At 48.5% G+C, this 10,670-nt stretch overlaps 1 long non-coding RNA gene across 1 annotated transcript; it reads right to left on the reverse strand.

Annotated features, from left to right (window-relative positions):
• Positions 1–4,474: 4,474 nt before the first annotated feature.
• Positions 4,475–9,377, reverse strand: Gm52866. Its single transcript, XR_003956324.1, has 2 exons — positions 8,265–9,377; positions 4,475–6,516 (listed from the first exon to the last, which is right to left on the reverse strand). It is a non-coding gene; the product is annotated as a predicted gene, 52866 (long non-coding RNA).
• Positions 9,378–10,670: the final 1,293 nt, after the last annotated feature.

A 10,670-nucleotide genomic window follows, 5' to 3' on the forward strand; every position in this document is an offset into this window, starting at 1 on the left:
GTTTGTTTGTTTGTTTGTTTGTTTTTCTTGTCAACTAGGTACAAGCCAGGGTCATCTAGGAAGATGAAACTTTAGTTGAGAAAATGTTTGTTAGATTAGTCTGTGGGCCATTTTATTGGTGACTGATGTAGGAGGGCTGCCCTCAGTAGGTGGTGCCACCCCAGGGCAGGCTGAGCAAGCCAGTAAGCAATGTGTCTCCATAGCCTCTGCTTTAGTTCTTGCCTTGATGGTGAAGTGTAACCTGTGAACCAAATAAACCCTCTCCTCCCCAAGGTGCTTTTGGTCACGGTCGTTATCACAGCAATAGAAAGCAAACTAAAATACTAGCCATGCATCAGGGTCCCAGCATTTTTTTTTTTTTTTTTCTAAATAGTAAAGGAATTTATTGATGACTTACAGTCGGCAGCCCAATTCCCAACAATTGTTCAGTCGCAGCTGTGAATGGAAGTCCAAGGATCTAGCAGTTACTCAGTCTCACGCAGCAAGCAGGCGAAGGAGCAAGAGCTCGAGCTAGACTCCCTTCTTCCAATGTCCTTATATTGTCTCCAGCAAAAGGTGTAGCCCAGATTAAAGGTGTGTTCCACCACACCTTTAATCCCAGATGAAAGGCATAGCCCAGATTAAAGGTGTGTTCCTTAACTCGGAGATTCAATCTTCTGGAATCCATAGCCACTATGGCTCAAGATCTTCAAACCAAGATCCAGATAAGGATCTCCAAGCCTCCAGATAAGGGTCACTGGTGAGCCTTCCAATTCCGGATTGTAGTTCATTCCAAATATTGTCAAGTTGACAACCAGGAAGAGCATGGTGGATCTCTGTAAGTCTGAGGCCAGCCTGGGCTACAGAGCAAGCTCCAGGGCAGCTAGAACTACACAGTGAAACTCTGTCTGGAAAAAGCAAAATAACAAACAAGAAGTACTACTTGGAGCTAGAGAGATGTTAATAGCAGTGGCTATTCCTGCAGAAGTCTTTGGTTTGATTCCCACATGGTGGCTTACAACCATCTGTAACTCCAGTTCTAGGGTATCCAATGACCTCTTCTAGCCTAGTAGGAGCCAGGCATGAAAGTGGCACACAGACATGATGTAGGTCTCATACGCATAAGTTTATATATATACATACATATATATATATATATATATATACACATACATATACTAGCTATGTAGCTCATAGCTATGTCCTCTGCCTCCTGAGCTAGAACTAAGTGTGGGGAAACATACCCTACTCTCTAGACAGGTGTTGTTGTTGAAGTTGGGGAAAGATGGAAAGTAGAGGGGTTTCCTAATTTCTTCCACAATATCAAGTATTGATATTGGGTCTGATGTGGTCTGCTTTTAAACTATGATCCTAGCCCCACCTCTTTTTTTTTTTTTTTTTTTTTTTTTGGTTTTTCGAGACAGGGTTTCTCTGTGTAACCTTGGCTGTCCTGGAACTCACTCTGTAGACCAGGCTGGCCTCGAACTCAGCCCACCTCTTATTTTGAGGCAAGGTCTACTATGTGGATCTAGTTGGCCTGGAACTCAATAGAGATCCCCCTGCCTCTGTGGCCTAAATGCTGGGGACTAAAGGTGCACATAGCATGCCTGGGGGGGTTCTTATTTCTTTTTAAATTTTATTTTGACAGGGTCTTTTTTGATCCAGGCTGACGCAGACTGTTACATCACTGAGATGGACTCTGATCATCTGGGTTTTAGCTCCCTGAGTTCTGGCATTGTAGGTATGGGCCGCTACACTCAGTTTATACAGTGCTGAAGATGGAAGCCAGGGCTTCAGGGACCCTCTGTCAGGGCTTTTGCTGTAGTGAGCCACACCCCCAGCCCTGCCCCCCCTTTTTTTTCCAAGATAGAATTTCTCTAGGACATTCTCTAGCCCTGACTGTCCTAGAACTCACTCTGAAGACCGGGCTGACCACCTGCCTCTGCCTCCCCAGTGCTGGGATTAAATGTCCAGCTGCATATTTTAAAAGACAAGTTTAATATTTTTATTTTAACTTTTTTTTAACTTTTATTATTTTTAATTATGTGTTTGTGTGTGGGTATGTGCACGTGAGTCCGGGTGTCAGACGTGCCAGACAGAGGCACTGGATTCTCTGGAGCAGGAGACATAGGCAGTTTTGAGCTGTTTGACCTGGGTGCTAGCAACACCTCAGATCATCTGTAGCCTGCACCCAGTCTTCTTCACTTCTGAGAGCTCTGCCTCCTCTGCTTTCTCTAATGAAAACTTCTAGTCAGACTGAGAAGGGCAGCTCACACCTGTAATCTCCGGCATTTTCAGATGCTGAGATGAGAGAATTACTTAGAATCCCAGGCTAGTCTGAGTTCCAAAAGGAGAACCTATTCCAAAAGAGGAAACAAATAATGACAGAAACCCAACCTTCAGCCAAGTATAATAGCTCACACGTGCGGTACCAGCATTCCGGAGGCCATGGCAGAAGGGCTGAGAGTTGTAAACCGATATGGGCTCCCGCATAGAAGTAGACTCTCTTTTTCCACCATGTAAATCCTAGGAACTGAACTCAGGTTGTGGACAGCGAGTACCTTTATCAACTGAGACATCTTGCCAGCCACTCATCAATTCTGTTAACCTGAGGCCCCAGACTTAGACCCTCAGAGTCAGCCTCAGTCTCCACTGTCTTTCCCACTGAGATTAAGCAAACTGGAGTCCCCAGGGACTTCAAGAAGAGGTGCCCCGCCTAAGTCCCCAGACTGGCTTTATAAGAGATCTCATTAACTTCCCTTTTTTAAAGCACAGAGGAAATCCTCACATTCCTACCAAAAGACAGTCAGGGGGTTTCCATGATTGCTCTGTTGTGGACAACCTTCCACACACCCATGATTGTTTCCTCGAGATAAGGCGTGAGAGGAGGAAAGCCTGAGCCCAGCTCGCCCCTAGCTCATCTAACGAGAGGGGAGCCAGCTGCACTGCCCAGAACCTTCTACAGCTTCACAGCTTTGACAAGTGGGGTTTTAGAATACACTGGGAGACAAGAAAATCGTATTTGCTTTTGCTAAAGAGACTAGACAAGTTGAAGAGCACGCCTCAGTGGTTGTTTCTGTGCCGGTTACAGTGTTACGCTCTCCCACTGGGGTTCACTTGGTCTTCGAGACAAGGGTTTCTCTCCACTGTAGACCAGGCTGGCCTTAAACTCAGAGATCCGCCTACCTCTGCCTCCCAAGTGCCGGAATTAGAATTGTACATCACCACCTCCTGGCCCCCGGTTTATTTTTTTAGATTCTTCTTTATTATTACTATTTAAAAAAAAAAAAAGCCAGGCAGTGGTGGTACATGCTTGTAATGCCAGTACTCTGGAGGCAGAGGTAGGTGGGATCTCTGAGTTCAAGTCCAGCCTGGTCTACAGAGTTCTTTTTTTTTTTTTTTTTTTTTTTTGGTTTTTCGAGGCAGGGTTTCTCTGTGTAGCCCTGGCTGTCCTGGAACTCACTCTGTAGACCAGGCTGACCTCGAACTCAGAAATCTGCCTGCCTCTGCCTCCCGAGTGCTGGGATTAAAGGCGTGCGCCACCACGCCCGGCTCTTGGTCTACAGAGTTCTAGGACAACCAGGACGACATAGTGAGGCCCTGTTTCAAAAAAAAAAAAAAAAAGAAAAAACAAACAAAAAAGAAACAAAAGTGTATGTGTGTGTTTGTGTGTTTTGCTTGTGTCACATGCATGCATTGCCTTTAGAGGCCAGAAGAGGGCATCAGATCCTTTGGAACTGGAGTTACAGAGGGTTGTAGGTCAGTCACCATGTGAGTGCTAGGAATCAAACCAGAGTCCTCTGCAAGAATAGCTAGTGAGTAAGCTTTGTTGGTCACGGTGCTTATCGTGCCCCATACATCCACCTTCCCACCACTACCTCATGCCCACCACCTCTGTAAGGAGCTCCCCCATACCCACCACCTCTGTAAGGAGATACACACACACACACACACACGCCCTCCACCTCTGTAAGGAGGCTCTTTCCCCCCACATACCCACCACCTCTGTAAGGAGCCCCTCACACACACATGCCCACCATCTCTGTAAGGAGCCACACACACACATATGCCCTCCACCTCTGTAAGAAGACACACACACATGCCCTCCACCTCTCTAAGGAGGCTCTCTTCCCCCACATACCCACCACCTCTGTAAGGAGGCCCCCTACCCCCACATACCCACCACCTCTGTAAGGAGCCCCTCACACACACATGCCCACCACCTCTGTAAGAAGACACACACACACATGCCCTCCACCTCTGTAAGAAGACACACACACACATGCCCTCCACCTCTGTAAGGAGGCCCTCTCCCCCCACATACCCACCACCTCTGTAAGGAGCCCCCCAGCCCCCACATGTCCACTACCTCTGTAAGGAGCTCTCCTATACCCACCACCTCTGTAAGGAGGCCCACACACACACATGCCTCTACCACCTCTGTAAGGAGGCAGATTCTCTTGGGATCTTGCTGCTTCCAGTCTGTTTTTTTTCCTTCAGGCGTTTCCCATGGTAAAGGGGTGATGGAGAGCTCAGATCTGTAGAGGCACGGGCCACTCTGGCTGAACTAACCTTTGATTGCCAGGTAACAGGCCAGAGCCCAAGCAGTGGTTTTAATCCCGAGGTTCCCTGTGAGGAGGCAGGGGGAGGGGCTCTTGCCCCTAGCCCTGGGGTTTGCTTTGACTTGGGAAACCTTCACCAGAATGTGCTCCAGCTTGGCTATTCTTGTAGTCAAGAGCTCAGTTAAAAGGAACATTATTACCCTGGCCAAAGAAACTAACCTGATACATTCCTTACAGATACATGAAGACTGGCTGGAGGCAGGAGGACAGATAGACAGACTGGCAGTAGCCTGAGACTGGAGACTCCTCAGGTGACTTTATCCACTCACTGAACACCGTGACAAAGAGGTCAGGAGAAGGTTACTCAAGGGGAGAGACAACACACACACACACACACACACACACACACACACACACACACACACACACACGGTAAGAATGTTTATTGCTCTTCCAGAGGACCTCAGTTCAGTTCCAGGCACTTATGTGAGGCGCTCACGACCTCCTGTAACACCGCTCCGCATGAGCCAACGCCCTGCCCTCTTTGGCCTGAGGGCAATTGGACTCATTAGCACACACACATAATTTCAAATAAAGTAGAGATGTGATGAATAAAACAGGTTGGGTGGGGAGGGGGCAAACACTTGTAGTCTCAGAGAGTTCAAGGTCTCAGTTGGCAGAGTGCTCGCCTAGCACAAAGTCCTGAGCTTCATCCCCAGCAGTCCATAAAACAGTTATCTTCAGCTACATAGCAGATTCAAGGCTAGTTTGGGATACATGAGACCCTATCTCAAGACAAAACAAAACAAAAAATTCCCTCTATCCTGCTTCCATCCTCCCCCAAAAAGAAAGAAACGAAGCAGTTGAAACCCCTAACGGTAGAAGCAACAGGCTGCGACAATACACACATTGAATTGCATGTGTGTATTGTGTGTATAGGAAACAGAGGAGAGAGCTTAACTTGCACCAGCCGGTTCTGTTCCACTGCCTGAGGCCCAGGGATGGATCTGAGGCAGGCTTTTTGGAAGCAGCTTTGCACCCTAACCCATCTTGTGTGTGGCCTTTATTTCCTTTAGGGAGAGCCCTAAGGGTCCTAGGGAGTGAGTGGTGCAGCCCCACCCTGAGCAGTCCCTCACCGATGGACTACTAGGGTTTTAATTCCTCTGGGACACAATGTGATGGGCACTGCGAATTGGCCCACCTCCTTTGTAACTGCTGACTGCGATGAAACCCAATTGAACAGCCTGAACTCTAGGATGAATTTCTAGCCGTGACCCTTCCACTCACCCTTCTGAGTGACAGGACACTCCTGGCAACTTTTCCACCAGAAAATAGCCATCCAGGGGATTGCTGTGCCCACAAAGTACTTCCCTTCAAAGTCTCAGGAGGGCAGAGCTCTGGGCTCAGGGTGGAGCCCAGTCTGTACAGCGCTTGCCCGGTATGTCTGGCTTGCCTAGTTACACAGAAACTGGGCTTGGTGGGACATGCCCAGTGATTTCAGCTCCAGGGAGTTAGCGGCAGGAGGATCACAAGTTCAAGGTCATCCTGGGCTACTAAAGGAGTAAGTAAGAAAGGGAAGTCAGCCTGGAATGCATTAGAACGGTAAGGGGGGTGGGGCGGAGAAAGGAAGAGAGAAGAGGAGAGGGAGGAGAGGAAGAGAGGAGAGGAAAGGAGAGAAGAGGACAGAGGAGGTAGAGAGGAGGAGGGGAAGAAAAGAGACCGGGTGGTAGACACCTGACCCAGGCGGACAAGTCAGATTCTCTTGGGAATTTGAAACCTGAACGCAAAGACTCAGCCTAGTGGCCAGCGCAGCAGCAGCAGCAGTATCCAAACCACGGTGTTTTAGAAAGAAGGTCCGGGCTGCCCAGGATCCTGCCTGTCTGCTGTAGTAGCTCTTCCTCTTGACCTCTGAGCCACCCCAGTGTCCTTCCAAAACGTAGCTCTTGGTCTTGGTGGGCAGAGTAGCTTCCTAGCCCTGAAAATCAAACAAAACACTAAGCCACACAAAACAAGCGAGAGGAAACCACTCCAAACAGCCTTGGGAGGCGTGGGGGTTGAGTCGGGGTGGGGGGTGGGGGAGTACACTTCGGACTTGACATTTTAACTCTTTTTATACCCAAGTAGTGTTTTGCGTGGCTTGATTTTAGTTTTACGTTTTACTCAGAGTCTGGCTTTGTAACCCATCCCAGGCCAGCCTTCATGGGTGCAGGTATGACAGGCAGCGCCCCAACTCCAGAGCACACTCTCTTTTCTTTCTCCGGAACTTTTTCTTTCTGACAGCGACCCATTTGTCAGGCTGCGTCTGAACTCTTCAACCAAAGGCGACTTTGACTTGTGATCTTCCTGCCTTCATCTCCCACACACTGGGATTCCAGGCTTGAGCCACCAGGCCTTGTTCCAAAACAAAACAAAAACAACAAAAAACAAAACAAAACAAAATACGGGTCTCATGAAGGCCAAGCTAATTCAGAGCCCCCTGTGTAGCTGAGGCTGGCCTTGAACTCCCCTGGATGCTGGAGTTAACAGCGTGGACCTCCATGGCAGGTACCAAAGCACTTTTGAATCTTTGTTTTCATGGCAAACTGTATAGCTTTGGAAAAGCTCTACCATGATCGTTAATTTCCTGGACTTTAACACAGGCATGGCTCACTCATGAAGTTGATTTGTTACTTGTCGTTTAACACAGGCATGGCTCACTCATGAAGTTGATTTGTTACTTGTCGTTTGGCAGGGTTTTGTTTGGTTTTGGTTTAATTTTTGGCTGTGCTAGGGGTGGAACTCATGGTCTTGCAAACATTAAGTCAGGACTCACTGTATTCTAGGCTAGTCTGAAACACATGTCAAGCCTCCAGCCTCAACCTCTGAAGTGTGTTGGGATAACAAGCATGAGCTATCACCCTGAGCTCCTCAGCTTTTTCTTTTGGTGGTGGTGGTGGTGGGGTGTTGGGGGCGGGGAGAGTGGTGGTGGTGAGGAGCAGGGGTTAAGACAGGGTCTTAGTTTGTAGACCAGGCTGGCCTCAAATTCATAGAGATCTACCTGTTTCTGCCTCCTGAGTGCCACCACCCCTGGTAAATTAATGTATGTATGTATGTATGTATGTATGTATGTATGTATGTATGTATGTATGTATATATGTATGCATTCCGCATTCCGTGTTAGGGATAGAACCCAACACCTTGTGCATGCTACTCAAAGTACCATTTAATACACCCTCAGCCCCAGCCAAATATTTATTGAGGGCTGGAGAGGTGACTCAGTGGGTAAAAACACTTCTTACAAGCCAGGCATGGTATGGTAGTACACGCCTTTAATCTTAGCACTGGGGAGCTAAGGTAGATAGCTCTCCAAGTTGGAGGCTAGCCTGGTCTACAGAGAGAGAGTTCCAGGACAGCCAGGACTATACAGAGAAATCCTGTCTCCAAAAAGAAGAAGAGGAAGAGGAGGAAGAGGAAGAAGAAGAGAGGAGGCAAGGGGAGGAGGAGGAAGAGGGGAGGGAGGAAGAGGAAGACAAGGAGGAGGGGGAGGAGGAAAAGAAAGAAAGAAAGATGTGCTGCTGTTCTAGAGGACCTTGGTTCTGTTCTCACATGGATGCTCACACAAGGGTCTATAACTCCAGTTCCAAGGACCTTCTTCTGGTGAGCAGATATACATACCAGCAAAACACCCACATACACGGGGGCGGGGATGTTTGCTTCTGTTAGTCTCCTGTATAAGAAACTGACCTTGAACTTTGTAAGCAAGGGTGATCTTGAACTCCTCATCATTCTGCCTCTGCCTCTTCAGTACTGGAGTTATGGGGCTGAGGACAAGGCCGGGGGCTGAGGACAAGGCCGGGGCCTGGAACCAGCTGTATCCTTAGCCTTAAGGGTCTTTTCACTGATGCAGTAAATAAGCGCTCAGCCTATGCAGGGTTATGCTTCTAGGGTGTATTTTTCCAAACCCTTTGTGCTAGTTCCTTCCAAAGACCTCCCCCTCGCCCATCCACCCACCCTTTGCCCTTTCCCCTGCAGCCTTCCTATGGGAAGGCCCCACTTAACAGGAACTGCTAGAAAAGTGCAAAGCATTTGCTCACAGCCCTCTGGCTCCACAGGTCCATCTTCCTGCCTTCCAGATAAAGAGATCAAAGTTCCCCAACAACTGACTCTCCAGATGGCTTGTGTGAGGAGAGGGCAGGGGAGGAGGAAGACAGGATGGTCCACTGAAAGGTAGGATGGGAAGTTCTTCCCTGAGAGCTGAGGTCTCTACCCAGCAGGCAGCCAAGGATCTGTCCTAGTTCAGAGCCCATTCATCGCTGCTGCAGGGTCAGATGCAAGACCCCAGAGTCTCACCTCCATCCCTGAACTGCTCAAGCTGGAGGGATCCTCTGAGTTCCGTTGTGAGTGGGAGAGTCTCTGGGGGCAGCAGAAAAAACTGCTGTCTAGTTTCTTGTTCTTTCACTGTGTGTGTGTTTGTATATATGTAAACAAAGGAACAGCAAAGTGAGACAGAATGTCCCCTCAAGTACCTGTATTTCTTAAAAAGAAATTAAGAAATAGCCCACAGGGCTGGAGAGACCCCTCAGCAGTTAGGAACACTTTTTCTTGCAGAGGAACTGGGTTTGGGTCCCAGCACCCACACGGCAATTTTTGACTACCTGTAACTCTAGTTCCTAGGGATCCCGTGTCCCCTTCTGGTCTCCTAAGATACCAGGCACACACGTGTGCATATACACATATGTAGGCAGACACTTGTACACATAGAAAAAAAATTAAATAAAGTTAAAAAGAACAAGGCAATGGTGGCTCCTGCCTTTAATCGCAGCATTTAAGGGGCAGAAGCAGGCAGATCTCTGTGAGTTCAAGGCCAGCCTGGTCTAGAGAGTGAGTTCCAGGACAGCCAGGGCTGTGTATGTAGAAAGACCTCTCCCCTCCGCAACAACAAACATCTATAAGGAGTCAAGCCAGGCATGGTAGGACATGCTTGCACTCCCAGCTGTCAGAAGGCTGAGGTAGACTCTTGTCAACCAGGAAGGGTCTCGGGTGGTTGTGAGCCATCACACCAAACTCTTCCTGTGGAAGAGAGGGCTGCCCACTCCTCCCTGAGGCAGAAGCATGGGCTCTCTGTCCCCCTTTCCCAAGCAGGACTCCTTCTCATTGACCCCCTAGCCCTCACTTCCTCCAACTCCCAGGAAACTGTGGCAGGTATAAAGGGAGAGGGGAGGACTGCAATAAACTGTGACAGTGACCCAACCAGTTTTAAGGAGGATGTCTTCCCGGATGCTGGGAAGATACATCTGCTGTGTTCACAGTCCAAGGTCCACCAGCCCTGGCTGCCTCATCTTGTCCGGTGTCTCTGTCCGACACCATGAGTTCAAGGCCATACTGGCCAACTTAGGAAGACGAGATTCAAACTGGAAAAGCTGGCTTCAACCTTAGAGAAATCCTCCTGCCTCTGCCTCCCAAGAGCTGGGATTAAAATTATTTGCCACTACACTGGGCCTCCTGTGAATTATTTGGGGTGTTTCTTTTTCTCTTATTTTATTTTACTTTGTGGTTAGATGGTGTTCAACACAGGGCCTCAAAGTATCAGGTAAGTGTAACACCATTAAGCAGGGTCCCACCACAGTGCCAGGTAAGTGTGACACCACTGAGCAGGATCCCACCACAGTGCCAGGTAAGTGTGACACCACTGAGCAGGATCCCACCACAGTGTCAGGTAAGTGGGGTACCACTGAGCAGGGTCCCCCAGGTGTTTGTTTGCTCTTTTGTTCATGGTTTTCTAGTTTGTTTTCGAGACAGGGTTTCTCTGTGTAGCCTTGACTACACACTGTACTGGAGCTCACTGTAGACCAGGCTAGCCTGAAACTCATGGAAATCTGCCTGCCTCTGTTTCCCCACTGCTTGGATTAAAGGTGAGAGCCACTACACTCTTACTTTTGAAAGACAGACTTACTACACACCTGAGGGTGTCCTGGTTCTTCTGAGGGGGTGCTAGGACAGCCAGGACTACAGGGACCACAAGCATGGCCACCACAGCTGGTTCCTTTTTTTTTTTTTTTTTTAAGAAAGGGTTTCTCTGTGTAGTCCTGGCTGTCCTAGAACTCACTCTGTAGACCAGATTGGTCTCGAACTCAGAAATCTGCTTACCTC

This window comes from Mus musculus, chromosome 6 (assembly GCF_000001635.26).
Source record: "Mus musculus strain C57BL/6J chromosome 6, GRCm38.p6 C57BL/6J".
In the NCBI taxonomy this organism is placed as follows: domain Eukaryota; kingdom Metazoa; phylum Chordata; class Mammalia; order Rodentia; family Muridae; genus Mus; species Mus musculus.